We start from the raw sequence: 13,155 nt of genomic DNA, 5'->3' as shown, positions 1-13,155 counted from the left end.
TCGCAATTAACTGTCAAATTTGCGTCGGATTCCCAAAACTGTACTCGCAGGAGAACGATCATGTGGTGACCCAGGCAGTAATAGATGCTTGGAGATAAATATGCTGGAAGACGATGTTCTGAAAACTATCGCAGTATGTGTGTTCCATCGTAATTGAGAGGATGGGAGGAATAAAATTGACTGTCAGTTTGCGGCGGATTAACGAAACTTTACTCGCAGGAGAACAACATGTGGTGACCCAGGCAGAAATAGATGTTTGGAGATAAATCTGCTGGAAGACGATGTTCTGAAAACCATCGCAGTATGTGTGTTCCATCGTAAATGAGTGGATGAGAGGAAATAAAATTAACTGTCAGTTTTGCGTCGGATTTGAAAACTAGACTGACAAAGCGCGAATATCAGGTGACCGAGGCCCCAAAAGACCCTTGTAGATAGTTACGCTGGACATCGATGTATTGAATCGCGACGCTATTTGTGTGTTCCATCGTAGATACCAGGATCTGACGGTAAGAATTAACTGTGAGTTTTGAGAGGGAGAAAAGAAACTTTACTGCCAAAGAGTACTTTCATCTCGTATGAGGCAGCGTTAGTCCCACGGGCATAAGTCGGCTAATGACCAATGTATTGAATCGCGACGCAATTTCTGTGTTGCAACGTCGTTAGGATGGTGGGAATGTCGCAATTAACTGTCAAATTTGCGTTGGATTCTCGAAACTTTATACGTAGGACAACGATCATGTGGTGACCCAGGCAGTAATAGATGCTTGGAGACAAATCTGCACGAAGATAATGTTCTAAAAACCATCGCAGTATGTGTGTTCCATCGTCATTGAGTGGAAGAGAGGAAATAAAATTAACTGTCAGTTTTGCGTCGGAATTGAAAACTAGATGACAAAACGCGACCACCCGGTGACCGAGGCACCAATAGACCCTCGTAGATAGTTACGCTAGACAAAGATGTATTGAATCGCGACGCTATTTGAGTGTTCCATCGTCAATACCAGGATCTGACGGTAAGAATTAACTGTGAGTTATGAGAGGGAGAAGAGAAACTTGCATGCCGTAGAGTACGTCCATCTTTTATGAGGCAGCGTTAGACCCTCGGAGATAAGTCCGCTAGTGACCAATGTATTGAATCGCGACGCAATTTCGGTGTTGCAGCGTCATTAGGATGGCTGGAAAGTCGCAATTAACTGTCAAATTTGCGTCGGATTCCCGAAACTTTACTCGCTGGACAACGATCTTGTCGTGACCCAGGCATGCTTGGAGATAAATCTGCTGGAAGACGATGTTTTGAAAACAATCGCAGTATGTGTGTTCCATCGTAATTGAGAGTATGGGAGGAATAAAATTAACTGCCAGTTTTGTGTCGGACTTGTGAAGTAGCCTGACAAAACGCGTCCATCCTGTGACGGAGGCACCAATAGACCCTTGTAGATAGTTACGCTGGACATCCATGTATAGAATCGCAACGGTATTTGTGTGTTCCATCGTCAATACCAGGATCTGACGGAAAGTAATAACTGTGAGTTATGAGAGGGAGAAGAGAAACTTGACCGCCAAACTGTACATCCATGTGGTATGAGGCAGCGTTAGACCCTCGGAGATAATTCGGCTAGTGACCAATGTATTGAATCTCGACGCAATTTCTGTGTTGCATCGTCATTAGGATGGTGGGAAAGTCGCAATTAACTGTCATATTTGCGTCGGATTCCCGAAACTGTACTCGCAGGAGAACGATCATGTGGTGACCCAGGCAGTAATAGATGCTTGGAGATAAATATGCTGGAAGACGATGTTCTGAAAACTATCGCAGTATGTGTGTTCCATCGTAATTGAGAGGATGGGAGGAATAAAATTGACTGTCAGTTTGCGGCGGATTAACGAAACTTTACTCGCAGGAGAACAACATGTGGTGACCCAGGCAGAAATAGATGCTTGGAGATAAATCTGCTGGAAGACGATGTTCTGAAAACCATCGCAGTATGTGTGTTCCATCGTAAATGAGTGGATGAGAGGAAATAAAATTAACTGTCAGTTTTGCGTCGGATTTGAAAACTAGATGACAAAACGCGACCATCCGGTGACCGAGGCACCAATAGACCCTTGTAGATAGTTACGCTGGACATCGATGTATTGAATCGCGACGCTATTTGTTTGTTCCATCGTCAATACCAGGATCTGACGGTAAGAATTAACTGTTCGTTATGAGAGGGAGAAAACAAACTTGACTGCCAAATTTTACATCCATCTGGTATGGGGCAGCGTCAGACCCTCGGAGATAAGTCGGCTAGTGACCAATGTATTGATTCGCGACGCAATTTCTGTGTTGCATCGTCATTAGGATGGTGGGAATGTCGCAATTAACTGTCAAATTTGCGTCGGATTCACGAAACTTTACTCGCAGTACAACAACATGTGGTGACCCAGGCAGTAGTAGATGATTGGAGATAAAACTGATGGAAGACGATGTTCTGAAAACCATCGCAGTATGTGTGTTCCATCGTAATAGAGAGTATGCGAGGAATAAAATTAACTGTCAGTTTTACGTTGGATTTGAAAACTAGACTGACAAAACGCGACCATCCGGTGACCGAAGCACACATAGACCCTTGTAGAGAGTTACGCTGGACATCGATGTATAGAATCGCGACGCTATTTGTGTGTTCCATCGTCAATACCAGGATCTGACGGTAAGTAATAACTGTGAGTTATGAGAGGGAGAAGAGAAACTTGACTGCCAAATTGAACATCCATCTGGTATGAGGCAGAGTTAGACCCTCGGAGATAATTCGGCTAGTGACCAATGTATTGAATCGCGGCGTAATTTCTTTGTTGCTTCGTCATTAGAATGGTGGGAATGTCGCAGTTAACTGTCAAATTTGCGTCGGATTCCCGAAACGTTACTCGCAGGACAACGATCATGTGGAGACCCAGGCAGTAATAGATGCTTGGAGTTAAATCTGCTGGAAGACGATGTTCTGAAAACCATAGCAGTATGTGTGTTCCTCCGTAATTGAGAGTATGGGAGGAATAAAATTAACTGTCAGTTTTGCGTCGGACAAAACGCGACCACCCGGTGACCGAGGCACCAATAGACCCTTGTAGATAGTTACGCTGGACATCGATGTATAGAATCGCGACGCTATTTGTGTGTTCCATCGCCAATACCAGGATCTGACGGTAAGAATTAACTGTGAGTTATGAGAGGGAGAAAACAAACTTGACTGCCAAAGAGTACGTCCATCTAGTATGAGACAGCGATAGAACCTCGGAGATAAGTCGGCTAGTGACCAATGTATTGAATCGCGACGCAATTTCTGTGTTGCATCGTCATTAGGATTGTGGGAATGTCGCAATTTACTGTAAAATTTGCGTCGGATTCCCGAAACTTTACTCGCAGGAAAACGATCATGTGGTGACCCAGGCAGTAATAGATACTTGGAGATAAATGTGCTGGAAAACGATGTTCTGAAAACCATTGCAGTATGTGTGTTTCATCGTAATTGAGAGGATGGGAGGAATAAAAGTAACTGTCAGTTTTGCGTCGGATTTTAAAACTAGACTGACAAAGCGCGACCATCCGGTGACCGAGGCACCAATAGACCCTTGTAGATAGTTACGCTAGACATTGATGTATTGAATCGCGACGCTATTTGTGTGTTCCATCGTCGATACCAGGATCTGAAGGGTAAGAATTAAATGTGAGTTTTGAGACGGAGACAAGAAACTTGACAGCCAAATTGTACATCCATCTGGTATGAGGCAGCGTTCGACCCTCGGAGATAAGTCGGCTATTGAACAATGTATTGAATCGCGACGCAATTTCTGTGTTGTAGCGTCATTAGGATGGTGGGAATGTCGCAATTAACTCTCAAATTTGCGTCGGATTCGCGAAACTTTACTCGGTGGACAACTATCTTATGGTGACCCAGGCAGTAATAGATGCTTGGAGATAAATCTGCTGGAAGACGATGTTCTGAAAACCATCGCAGTATGTGTGTTCCATCGTCATTGAGAGGATGAGAGGAAAGGATGAGAGGAAATAATATGTCAGTTTTGCGTCGTATTTGAAAACTAGACAACAAAACGCGACCATCCGGTGACCGAGGCACCAATGGACCCTTATAGTTAGTTACGCTGGACATCGATCTATTGAATCGCGAAGCCATTTGTGTTTTCCTTCGTAAATACCAGGATCTGACAGTAAGAATTAACTGTGAGCTATGAGAGGGAGAAAACAAACTTGACTGCCAAACAGTACGTCCATCTAGTACGAGGCAGCGTTAGACCCTCGGAAATAAGTCGGCTAGTGACCAATGTATTGAATCGCGACGCAATTTCTGTGTTGCGTCGTCATTAGGATGGTGGGAAAGTAGCAATTAACTGTCAAATTTGCGTCGGATTCCCGAAACTGTACTGGCAGGAGAACGATCATGTGGTAACCCAGGCATGCTTGGAGATAAATCTGCTGGAAGACGATTTTCCGAAAACCATCGCAGTATGTGTGTTCCATCGTCATTGAGTGGATGAGAGGAAATAAAATTAACTGTCAGTTTTGCGTCGGATTTGAAAACTAGATGACAAAACGCGACCATCCGGTGAGCGAGGCACCAATAGACCCTTGTAGATAGTTACGCTGGACATCGATGTATTGACTCGCGACGCTATTTGTGTGTTTCATCGTCAATACCAGGATCCGACGGTAAGAATTAACTGTGAGTTGTAAGAGGGAGAAGAGAAACTTGACTGCCGAACAGTACGTCCATCTGGTATGAGGCAGCGTTAGACCCTCGGAGATAAGTCGGCTAATGACCAATGTATTGAATCGCGACTCAATTTCTGTGTTTCAACTTCATTAGAATGGTGGGAATGTCGCAATTAAGTGTCAAATTTGCGTCGGATTCCCGAAACTTTACTCGCAGGAGAACGATCATGTGGTGACCCATGCATGCTTAGATATAAATCTGCTGGAAGGCGATGTTCTGAAAACCATAGCAGTATGTGTGTTCCTCCGTAATTGAGAGTATGGGAGGAATAAAATTAACTGTCAGTTTTGCGTCGGACAAAACGCGACCACCCGGTGACCGAGGCACCAATAGACCCTTGTAGATAGTTACGCTGGACATCGATGTATAGAATCGCGACGCTATTTGTGTGTTCCATCGCCAATACCAGGATCTGACGGTAAGAATTAACTGTGAGTTATGAGAGGGAGAAAACAAACTTGACTGCCAAAGAGTACGTCCATCTGGTATGAGACAGCGATAGAACCTCGGAGATAAGTCGGCTAGTGACCAATGTATTGAATCGCGACGCAATTTCTGTGTTGCATCGTCATTAGGATTGTGGGAATGTCGCAATTTACTGTAAAATTTGCGTCGGATTCCCGAAACTTTACTCGCAGGAAAACGATCATGTGGTGACCCAGGCAGTAATAGATACTTGGAGATAAATCTGCTGGAAGGCGATGTTCTGAAAACCATCGCAGTATCTTTGTTCCATCGTAATTGAGAGTATGGGAGGAATAAAATTAACTGTCAGTTTTCCGTCGGATTTGAAAACTAGACTGACAAAGCGCGAACATCCGGTGACGGAGGCAACAATAGACCCTTGTAGATACTCACGCTGGACATCGATCTATTGAATCGCTATGCTATTTGTGTGTTCCATCGTCAATACCAGGATCTGACAGAAAAAATTAACTGTGCGTTATGAGAGGGAGATGAGAAACTTGTCTGCCAAAGTTTACGTCTATCTGGTACGAGGCAGCGTTAGACTCTCGGAGATAAGTTGGCTAGTGACAAATGTATTGAATGGCGACGCAATTTCTGTATTGCATCGTCATTAGGATGGTGGGAACGTCGCAGTTAACTGTAAAATTTCCGTCGGATTCCCGAAACTTTACTCGCAGGACAACGTTCATGTTGTGACCCAGGCAGTAATAGGTGCATGGAGATAAACCTGCTGGAAGACGATGTTCTGAAAACCATCGCAGTATGTGTGTTCCATCGTAAAAGAGATTATGCGAGGAGTAAAATTAACTGTCAGTTTTACGTCGGATTTGAAAACTAGACTGACAAAACGTGACCATCCGGTGACCGAGGCATCGATCGACCCTTGTAGATAGTTACGCTGGACATCGATGTATTGAATCGCGACGCTATTTGTGTGTTCCATCGTAGATACCAGGATCTGACGGTAAGAATTAACTGTGAGTTTTGAGAGGGAGAAAAGAAACTTTACTGCCAAAGAGTACTTTCATCTCGTATGAGGCAGCGTTAGTCCCACGGACATAAGTCGGCTAATGACCAATGTATTGAATCGCGACGCAATTTCTGTGTTGCAACGTCGTTAGGATGGTGGGAATGTCGCAATTAACTGTCAAATTTGCGTTGGATTCTCGAAACTTTATACGTAGGACAACGATCATGTGGTGACCCAGGCAGTAATAGATGCTTGGAGATAAATACGCTGGAAGACGATGTTCTGAAAACTATCGCAGTATGTGTGTTCCATCGTAATTGAGAGGATGGGAGGAATAAAATTGACTGTCAGTTTGCGGCGGATTAACGAAACTTTACTCGCAGGAGATCAACATGTGGTGACCCAGGCAGAAATAGATGTTTCGAGATAAATCTGCTGGAAGACGATGTTCTGAAAACCATCGCAGTATGTGTCTTCCATCGTAAATGAGTGGATGAGAGGAAATAAAATTAACTGTCAGTTGTGCGTCGGATTTGAAAACTAGATGACAAAACGCGTCCATCCGGTGACCGAGGCACCAGTAGACCCTCGTAGATAGTTACGCTAGACAATGATGTATTGAATAGCGACGCTATTTGTGTGTTCCATCGTCAATACCAGGATCTGACGGTAAGCATTAACTGTGGGTTATGAGAGGGAGAAGAGAAACTTGCATGCCGTAGAGTACGTCCATCTTTTATGAGGAAGCGTTAGACGCTCGGAGATAAGTCGGCTAATGACCAATGTATTGAATCGCGACGCAATTTCTGTGTTGCATTGTCATTAGGATGATGGGAATGTCGCAATTAACTGTCAAATTTGCGTCGGATTCCCGAAACTTTACTCGCAGGAGAACGATCATGTGGTGACCCATGCATGCTTGGAGATAAATCTGCTGGAAGACGATGTTCTGAAAACCATCGCAGTATGTGTGTTCCATCGTAATAGAGAGTATGCGAGGAATAAAATTAACTGTCAGTTTTACGGTGGATTTGAAAACTAGACTGACAAAACGCGACCATCCGGTGACCGAGGCACAAATAGACCCTTGTAGATAGTTACGCTGGACATCGATGTATAGAACCGCGACGCTATTTGTGTGTTCCATCGTCAATACCAGGATCTGACGGTAAGTAATAACTGTGAGTTATGAGAGGGAGAAGAGAAACTTGACCACCAAATTGTACATCCATCTCGTATGAGGCATCGTTAGACCCTCGGAGATAATTCGGCAAGTGACCAATGTATTGAATCGCGACGCAATTTCTGTGTTGCATCGTCATTAGGATGGTGGGAAAGTCGCAATTAACTGTCAAATTTGCGTCGGATTCCCGAAACTTTATACGTAGGACAACTATCGTGTGGTGACCCAGGCAGTAATAGATGCTTGGAGACAAATCTACACGAAGACAATGTTCTAAAAACCATCGCAGTATGTGTGTTCCATCGTCATTGAGTGGATGAGAGGAAATAAAATTAACTGTCAGTTTTGCGTCGGATTTGAAAACTAGATGACAAAACGCGACCATCCGGTGACCGAGGCACCAATAGACCCTTGTAGATAGTTACGCTGGACATCGATGTATTGAATCACGACGCTATTTGTTTGTTCCATCGTCAATACCAGGATCTGACGGTAAGAATTAACTGTGAGTTATGAGAGGGAGAAAACAAACTTGACTGCCAAATTTTACATCCATCTGGTATGAGGCAGCGTCAGACCCTCGGAGATAAGTCGGCTAGTGACCAATGTATTGAATCGCGACGCAATTTCTGTGTTGCATCGTCATTAGGATGGTGAGAATGTCGCAATTAACTGTCAAATTTGCGTCGGATTCACGAAACTTTACTCGCAGTACAACAACATGTGGTGACCCAGGCAGTAGTAGATGATTGGAGATAAAACTGATGGAAGACGATGTTCTGAAAACCATCGCAGTATGTGTGTTCCATCGTAATAGAGAGTATGCGAGGAATAAAATTAACTGTCAGTTTTACGTTGGATTTGAAAACTAGACTGACAAAACGCGACCATCCGGTGACCGAAGCACACGTAGACCCTTGTAGAGAGTTACGCTGGACATCGATGTATAGAATCGCGACGCTATTTGTGTGTTCCATCGTCAATACCAGGATATGACGGTAAGTAATAACTGTGAGTTATGAGAGGGAGAAGAGAAACTTGACTGCCAAATTGAACATCCATCTGGTATGACGCAGCGTTAGACCCTCGGAGATAATTCGGCTAGTGACCAATGTATTGAATCGCGGCGTAATTTCTTTGTTGCTTCGTCATTAGAATGGTGGGAATGTCGCAGTTAACTGTCAAATTTGCGTCGAATTCCCGAAACTTTACTCGCAGAAAAACATGTGGTGACCCATACATGCTTGGAGATAAATCTGCTGGAAGACGATGTTCTGAAAACCATCGCAGTATGTGTGTTCCATCGTCATTGAGAGGATGAGAGGGAAGGATGAGAGGACATAAAATTAACTGTCAGTTTTGCGTCGGATTTGAAAACTAGATGACAAAACGCGACCATCCGGTGACCGAGGCACCATTCGACCCTTGTAGATAGTTACGCTAGACACCGATGTATTGAATCGCGACGCTATTTGTGTGTTCCATCGTCAATACCAGGATCTGACGGTAAGAGTTACCTATGAGTTTTGAGACGGAGACAAGAAACTTGACTGCCAAAGAGTACCTTCATCTGGTATGAGGCAGCGTTAGACCCTCGGAGATAAGTCGGCTAATGACCAGTGTATTGAATCGCGACTCAATTTCTGTGTTGCAACGTCGTTAGGATGGTGGGAATGTCGCATTTAACTGTCAAATTTGCGTCGGATTCCCGAAACTTTACTCGCAGGACAACGATCATGTGGTGACCCAGGCAGTAGTAGATGCTTGGAGATAAATCTGCTGGAAGACGATGTTCTGAAAACCATCGAAGTATGTGTGTTCCATCGTAATTGAGAGTACTTGAGGAATAAAATTAACTATCAGTTTTGCGTCGGATTTGAAAACTAGACTGACAAAACGCGAATATCCGGTGACCGAAGCACAAATAGACACTTGTAGATAGTTACGCTGGACATCAATGTATAGAATCGCCACGCGATTTGTGTGTTCCATCGTCAATACCAGGATCTGACGGTAAGAATTAACTGTGAGTTTTGAGACGGAGACAAGAAACTTGACAGCCAATTTGTACATCCATCTAGTATGAGGCAGCGTTGAGACGGAGACAAGAAACTTGACAGCCAATTTGTACATCCATCTGGTATGAGGCAGCGTTAGACCCTCGTAGATAAGTCATCTAATGAACACTGTATTGAACCCCGTCGCAATTTCTGTGTTGCATCGTCATTGGGATGGTGTGAATGTCGCAATTAAGTTTCAAATTTGCGTCGGATTCTCGAAACTTTACTCGCAGAAAAACATGTGGTGACCCATACATGCTTGGAGATAAATCTGCTGGAAGACGATGTTCTTTAAAACCATCGCAGTATGTGTGTTCCATCGTAATTGAGAGTATGGGAGGAATAAAATTAACTGACAGTGTGGGGCGCATTTGAAAACTAGACTGACAATACGCGACCATACGGTGACCGATGCACCAGTAGACCCTTGTAGATAGTTACGCTGGACATCGATCTATTGAATCGCGACGCTATTTGGTGTTTCATTGTCAATACCAGGATCTGACGGTAAGAATTAACTGTGAGTTGTGAGAGGGAGATGAGAAACTTGACTGCCGAACAGTACGTCCATCTGGTATGAGGCAGCGTTAGACTCTCGGAGATAAGTCGGCTAATGAAAAATGTATTGAATCGCGACTCAATTTCTGTGTTGCAACGTCGTTAGGATGGTGGGAGTGTCGCAATTAACTGTCAAATTTGCGTCGGATTCCCGAAACTTTACTCGCAGGAGAACAACATATGGTGACCCAGGCAGTAATGGATGCTTGGAGATAAATCTGCTCGAAGACTATGTTCAGAGAACCATCGCAGTATGTGTGTTCCATCGTAATTGAGAGTATGGGAGGGATAAAATTAACTGCCAGTTTTGCTTCGGATTTGTAAACTAGACTGACAAAACGCGAATATCCGGTGACCGAAGCACAAATAGACCCTTGTAGATAGTTACGCTGGACATCGATCTATTGAATCACGACGCTATTTGTGTGTTCCATCGTCGATTCCAGGATCTGACGTTAAGAATTAACTGTGAGTTTTGAGACGGAGACAAGAAAATTGACAGCCAAATTGTACATCCATCTGGTAAGAGGCAGCGTTAGACCCTCGGAGATAAGTCGTCTAATGACCAATGTATTGAATCGCGACGCAATTTCTGTGTTGCAACGTCGTTAGGATGGTGGGAATGTCGCAATTAACTGTCAAATTCGCGTCGGATTCCTGATACTTTACTCGCAGGACAACATGTGGTGACCCAGGCAGTAATAGATGCTTGGAGATAAATCTGCTGGAAGACGATGTTCTGAAAACCATCGCAGTATGTGTATTGTCATTCAGAGGATGAGAGGAAAGGATGAGAGGAAATAAAATTAACTGTTAGTTCTGAGTCGGATTTGAAAACCAGATGACAAAACGCGACCATCCGGTGACCGATGCATGAATAGACCCTTGTAGATAGTTACGCTGGACAACGATGTATTGAATCGCGACGCTATTTGTGTTTTCCTTCGTCAATACCAGGATCTGACGGTAAGAATTAACTGTGAGTTTTGAGACGGAGACAGGAAACTTGACAGCCAAGTTGTACATCCATCTGGCAAGAGGCAGCGTTAGACAATCGGAGATAAGTCGGCTAGTGACCAATGTATTGAATCGCCACGCAATTTCTGTGTTGCATCGTCATTAGGATGGTGGGAATGTCGCAATTAACTGTCAAATTTGCGTCGGATTCCCGAAACTTTTCTCGCAGGACAACGATCATGTGGTGACCCAGGCAGTAGTAGATGCTTGGAGATAAATCTGCTGGAAGACGATGTTCTGAAAACCATCGCAGTATGTGTGTTCCATCGTAATTGAGAGGATGCGAGGAATAAAATAAACTGTCAGTTTCGCGTCGGATTTGAAAACTAGATGACAAATCGCGACCATCCAGTGACCGAGGCACCAATAGTTGATATTTACGATGGACATCGATCTATTGAATCGCGATGCTATTTGAGTGTTCCATCGTCAATACCACGATCTGACGGTAAGAATTTATTGTGCGTTTTGAGACGGAGACAAGAAACTTGACAGCTAAATTGTTTATCCATCTGGTATGAGGCAGCGTTAGACCCTCGGAGATAAGTCGGCTAGTGACCAATGTATTGAATCGCGACGCAATTTCTGTGTTGCATCGTCATTAGGATGGTGGGAATGTCGCAATTAACTGTCAAATTTGCGTCGGATTCCGGAAACTTTCCTCGCAGGAGAACAATCAAGTGTTTACCCAGTCATGCTTGGAGATAAATCTGCTGGAAGACGATGTTCTGAAAACCATCGCAGTATGTGTGTTCCATCGTAATTGAGAGTATGGGAGGAATAAAACTAACTGCCAGTTTTGCGTAGGATTTGTAAACTAGACTGACAATACGCGACCATCCGGTGACCGAGGAATCTATTTACACCTTTGTAGATACTTACGCTGGACATCGATGTATTGAATCGCGACGCTATTTGTGTGTTTCATTGTCAATACCAGGATCTGACGGTAAGAATTAACTGTGAGTCGTGAGAGGGAGAAGAGAAACTTGACTGCCGAACAGTATGTCCATCGGGTATGAGGCAACGTTTTACCCTAGGAGATAAGTCGGCTAATGACCAATGTATTGAATCGCGACTCAGTTTCTGTGTTGCAACGTCGTTAGGATGGTGGGAATGTAGCAATTAACTGTCAAATTTGCGTCGGATTCCAGAAAATTTACTCGCTGGAGAACAACATGTGGTGACCCAGGCAGAAATAGATGCTTGGAGATAAATCTGCTGGAAGACTATGTTATGAAAACCATCGCAGTATGTGTGTTCCACCGTAATTGAGAGGATGGGAGGAATAAAATTAACTGTCACTTTTGAGTCGGATTTGTAAACTAGACTGATAAAGCGCGAAAATCCGGTGACCGAGGGACCAATAGACCCTTGTAGATAGTTACGCTAGACATCGATGTATTGAATCGCGACGCTATTTGTGTGTTCCATCGTCGATACCAGGATTTGACGGTAAGAATAAACTGTGAGTTTTTAGACGGAGACAAGAAACTTGACAGCCAAATTGTACATCCATCTGGTATGAGGCAGCGTTAGACCCTCGGAGATAAGTCGGCTAGTGACCAATGCATTGAATCGCGACGCAATTTCTGTGTTGCATCGTCGTTAGGATGGTGGGAATGTAGCAATTAACTGTCGAATTTGCGTCGGATTCCCGAAACTTTACTCGCAGGACAACGATCATGTGGTGACCCATGCAGTAATAGATGCTTGGAGATAAATCTGCTGGAAGACGATGTTCTGAAAACCATCGCAGTATGTGTGTTCCATCGTCATTGAGAGGATGAGAGGAAAGGATGAAAGGAAATAAAATTAACTGTTAGTTCTGCGTCGGATTTGAAAACCAGATGACAAAACGCGACCATCCGGTGACCGAGGCACGAATAGACCCTTGTAGATAGTTACGCTGGACAACGATGTATTGAATCGCGACGATATTTGTGTTTTCCTTCGTCAATACCAGGATCTGACGGTAAGAATTAACTGTGAGTTTTGAGACGGAGACAGGAAACTTGACAGCCAAGTTGTACATCCATCTGGCAAGAGGCAGCGTTAGACAATCGGAGATAAGTCGGCTAGTGACCAATGTATTGAATCGCCACGCAATTTCTGTGTTGCATCGTCATT

This window comes from Schistocerca gregaria, unplaced genomic scaffold (genome assembly GCF_023897955.1).
Source record: "Schistocerca gregaria isolate iqSchGreg1 unplaced genomic scaffold, iqSchGreg1.2 ptg000481l, whole genome shotgun sequence".
Classification (NCBI taxonomy): Eukaryota; Metazoa; Arthropoda; class Insecta; order Orthoptera; family Acrididae; genus Schistocerca; species Schistocerca gregaria.
Note: the sequence above shows the minus strand (reverse complement) of the source record.